This window comes from Heteronotia binoei, chromosome 15 (assembly GCF_032191835.1).
Source record: "Heteronotia binoei isolate CCM8104 ecotype False Entrance Well chromosome 15, APGP_CSIRO_Hbin_v1, whole genome shotgun sequence".
In the NCBI taxonomy this organism is placed as follows: Eukaryota; Metazoa; Chordata; class Lepidosauria; order Squamata; family Gekkonidae; genus Heteronotia; species Heteronotia binoei.
Genome location: NC_083237.1, coordinates 58,729,712 through 58,734,715, shown reverse-complemented (window position 1 = coordinate 58,734,715; position 5,004 = coordinate 58,729,712).

The window sequence follows — 5,004 nt, the reverse complement described above, 5'->3', positions numbered from 1 at the left end:
CTCCAAGCCAAGCCAACTGGTGACGTGGACAATGCGTTTCAAGTTAAAGTTGCTTTCTTTCCCCCTGCCCCATCTATTTGCCTTCCTTCCTTCCTTCCTTCCTTCCTTCCTTCCTTCCTTCCTTCCTTCCTTCCTTCCTTCCTTCCTTCCTTCCTGAGAGCCAGTTTGGTGTAGTGGTTGTGTGCGGACTCTTATCTGGGAGAACCGGGTTTGATTCCCCTCTCCTCCACTTGCACCTGCTGGAATGGCCTTGGGTCAGCCATAGCTCTGGCAGAGGTTGTCCTTGAAAGGGCAGCTGCTGTGAGAGCCCTCTCCAGCCCCACCCACCTCACATGGTGTCTGTTGTGGGGGAGGAAGATAAAGGAGATTGTGAGCCGCTCTGAGACTCTTCGGAGTGGAGGGCGGGATATAAATCCAGTATCTTCATCTACCTCACAGGGTGTCTGTTGTGGGGGAGGAAGGGAAAGGAGATTGTGAGCCGCTCTGAGGCTCTTCGGAGTGGAGGGCGGGATATAAATCCAATATCTTCATCTACCTCACAGGGTGTCTGTTGTGGGGGAGGAAGGGAAAGGAGATTGTGAGCTTCTCTGAGACTCTTCGGAGTAGAGGGCGGGATATAAACCCAATATCTTCTTCATCTTCAATATCTCCTTCCTTCCTTCCTTCCTTCCTTCCTTCCTTCCTTCCTTCCTTCCTTCCTTCCTTCCTTCCTTCCTTCCTTCCTTCCTTCCTTCCTTGTGGCTCTCAAACAGCTGACATTCATGTCTTGTGGCTCTTCAACATCTGGTGTTTATTCTATGTGGCTCCTACATTAAGCTGGTTTGGCCACCCCTGGTTTAGAACAAGGCACTGGTAGCCAGCATTAATTCTCTGGCAGGCTGCCATGGGGACAGGGAATTCACCAAGTGTCTCAGCTTCAAACTGTTTGGGTCAAATCTAACACTTTAAAGTGGGACTGTCTGTCTATTTAGTACTGCTGTTACAGCTCTCACCCTGAGCAGAAAATAAAACGCTGAAAGCCTTTGTTTCCCTCATATTTAATTATTGCTCCTATAAATTATGCCACAGTATCCTCGGTGTTTTCTGAGTATCTGAACTGCATTCCAGCATTTGCTTATCCACAGTGTACAGGAATTGCAATGATTTAATGCATTACATAATCTTACGTAGAACAGTTTTTAGAAATAATATTGGAGGAGTAAATTTCTGAGCACTTTGTCATAAACGTGTTATTTATCTCTGTAAAAGGAAATATTCCTGAATCCTTCCAACACCCCCCCCCCCAATTTTCCTATAAAAACCTAGCTTTTGGAAAAAACAGGGAGGGGAGTCCCCCCTCCTTTCCCACATATTTTCTGGACCTTCCCATATCTGCACCAGGATCCTAGAAAGGTAAATTATTCCAGGTGTTTTCTGGGCCTTCCGATCTCTGCACCAGGATCCTAGAAAGGTAAATTATTCCGGGTGTTTTCTGGGCCTTCCCACCTCTGCACCAGGATCCTAGAAAGGTAATTATTCCGAGTGTTTTCTGGGCCTTCCCACCTCTGCACCAGGATCCTAGAAAGGTAAATTATTCCGGGTGTTTTCTGGGCCTTCCCACCTCTGCACCAGGATCCTAGAAAGGTAAATTATTCCGGATGTTTTCTGGGCCTTCCCACCTCTGCACCAGGATCCTAGAAAGGTAAATTATTCCGGGTGTTTTCTGGGCCTTCCGATCTCTGCACCAGGATCCTAGAAAGGTAAATTATTCCGGGTGTTTTCTGGGCCTTCCCACCTCTGCACCAGGATCCTAGAAAGGTAAATTATTCCGAGTGTTTTCTGGGCCTTCCCACCTCTGCACCAGGATCCTAGAAAGGTAAATTATTCCGGGTGTTTTCTGGGCCTTCCCACCTCTGCACCAGGATCCTAGAAAGGTAAATTATTCCGGGTGTTTTCTGGGCCTTCCCACCTCTGCACCAGGATCCTAGAAAGGTAAATTATTCCAGGTGTTTTCTGGGCCTTCCCACCTCTGCACCAGGATCCTAGAAAGGTAAATTATTCCAGGTGTTTTCTGGGCCTTCCCACCTCTGCACCAGGATCCTAGAAAGGTAAATTATTCCAGGTGTTTTCTGGGCCTTCCCACCTCTGCACCAGGATCCTAGAAAGGTAAATTATTCCGGGTGTTTTCTGGGCCTTCCCACCTCTGCACCAGGATCCTAGAAAAGTAAATTATTCCGGGTGTTTTCTGGGCCTTCCCACCTCTGCACCAGGATCCTAGAAAGGTAAATTATTCCGAGTGTTTTCTGGGCCTTCCGATCTCTGCACCAGGATCCTAGAAAGGTAAATTATTCCGGGTGTTTTCTGGGCCTTCCCACCTCTGCACCAGGATCCTAGAAAGGTAAATTATTCCGGGTGTTTTCTGGGCCTTCCCACCTCTGCACCAGGATCCTAGAAAGGTAAATTATTCCGGGTGTTTTCTGGGCCTTCCCATCTTTGCACCAGGATCCTAGAAAGGTAAATTATTTTGGCAAGACACAAATTCAGTTCCTCGCTGTGTCGCTAATGCTATCAAGTCCTGGTACCTACTTGTGAGGGCTCTAGGCTTATTCAACGGCCTAATCTGAAGACAGAACACTAGAGGATGCTCAAAGAACAATATACCATTACCATTGCTTGCAAATGGGAAAGGAAAAACTTGGCATTGCTCAGATTACAAGGGTCTCTCCTGATGGGCTTCCATAGCTACCTACCTGATTGCCCCTCAAGATCTCCGACACCCCACCCCACCCTGCTCTTTCTATCATATATCTCTCTGTCTGGTTAACTGGCCAAGATGGAAATCTCCAGTTTGGCATGACTTTATTATGTTGTCCAGATCCACTCATGCGATAATCCTTTATAGCTGCTGTGAGGGACCGTCAGGATCAGCTTGGGAGGGTGACCACTATAAATTTTTCCCCAGTCACCTTCCCTCAGTCCCTCAGGCACACACACAGAAATCCTGTCAGACCTCTAAGAAAAATAGACACCAGACAGTTTTAAATTCTAAAACCAAATAAATATGTATTGGATTACAAAAGGCAAGGGAGAGGGGTAAAATAATATTGATTAGAATTAATCAATAACAACAAATCAGTTGGCAGGCAGGTGATTGGCAAAATAATCAAATACTAACCCCAGAGGTTTATCAGGCTGAGGAAAAGTTAAATGTAACACTGGCAGAAGATTTTTAATCTACCAAACAGGCAGGCTTCAGAATATCACAGCATTCTGACAGGCAGGCAGGGCCTACTAGGCACTAAAAATGCTTTTCCGTTCAGTTGATATAGCCCTAGGCTACTCAAATAATAAAAATAACAAACTGACAGTCACTCTCTCCATACACACATAGAGAACTCCAGACTGGTGCCAGATTAATTCTCCCTCACAGACACTCCACACTAACTTCCAGGACTCACACCTCTGAGGTCTAATACCAGCCCCTCACTTCTGGTGTGTTTCAGCCCAAGCTAGTTTTCTGGTCTGAATCTTGGGTAACCCTGCTGACCACCAGAATCCAGTCCTCCCTTCTGAGTGTTTTTGTGTGATCTCAGTTTGTACACAGGAGACTGCCTGGATGTGCTGGCAAAATCTCCCTCAGAGAGTTTCCTTCACAGAAGGTGCCTGGTTTTTGCCCCCTTCTGGCTTCAAACTCTCCCTCTCAGACAGAAGCTAAGCCCAGCTCTGTCTACACTAGGAACTCAGCCGCACTGGCTGTTCTCCGCTCCTTGTCTAGTTGCTCTCACAACTGACCAGCCTAAGCCCACAGTCTTCACTCCAGACTCTCTCTGAAGACTTCTCTCACTGAAGACTCCAAACCCCTGAGGCATTCTCTGCCAAGCCTCTTCATTTTGCAACATTATGGTAGTGTCTCAGCCAGTCGCTGTAAGCCTGTTCTCCAGCTTCTCGGGCTAAATTCCTGAGTCCGTCACAGCTGCCTGCCTCTCTCTCTTCACATGCTGGGCTCTATCAGCCCCATCCCAAGAGTCCCATCAGACACCTTTTGTCTGAAGAAATGTTGTGCCTCCCAAGCTGCTAAAAGACTCCCTTTCTATCTGGAGCTTGGCCAGAATCCAAAGGAATCCTGGTTGGACTCAACAGGAACAGCATTCGTCCTTGAACTCCAGCAGAGAGGTTGGCATGAAAGTTGGGGGGGGGGGTTAAACCCCAGAGTCCCCCAGGGCCATATGGAGGAGGGCTTGGACTTTGCGTTTTGAGACTGGAACTTCTTATTGGAATATTTAGTCCATATGTTTGCCCATAGAAGCAGGATACTGAGTGCAGGAAATAAATCTATCAAGAAATATATTGCAAAAAAGTAAATGTACATTTATTCAAGTAGATCCATTTCACATTCAGGTTACAGTCAAAGGAAGAGAAAGAAGCCTAACCCAAAGAGCTCTTTCCCTATCACAGATAGCAGGTTTGTCTGGCATCATGTGTGTGGAAGTATGAGGGCACTGTATCTACTAGAGCGACCTGCAGAGACACCGCCCCCTACCCCCATGGCTACGAGCCTGGTGGGGAATCAAACCCGGTTCTCCTAGATAAGAGTCTGCGCGCTTAACCGCTCCACCAAACCAGAACAAAGGAGAAGATAGCTATCCTTGCTGGTAGAGGCGTTCTTTAAACAAAAATAATACAATGCATTCTATTTCTTATTCTATATGAATTTGTAATTATTATATGTCAACAATTTACCCCTCGCAACTTTCCTGCCAACCCGACTGCTGGAGTTTCGGGGATTGTTCCACTCCCCTTGTCTTGCAGAGCAGCATGTGAGAAAAGAACTTGGGCTGTCACTTATATAAGGACCTGAAGGGAGAGCTAAAATTGAGAGAAGATAGTTTGGGGTGAAGAGATGCCTTTCTTCCACGACCTCTTTCTTCCACGATCTGAGCCCAAGAGGAAGGAAGCTCTCGGACAGATTGTGCAAAAGGTCGCAAGTCACAATTTTGTTTCTTTTCTTATTGCTTCTTTCTTAAG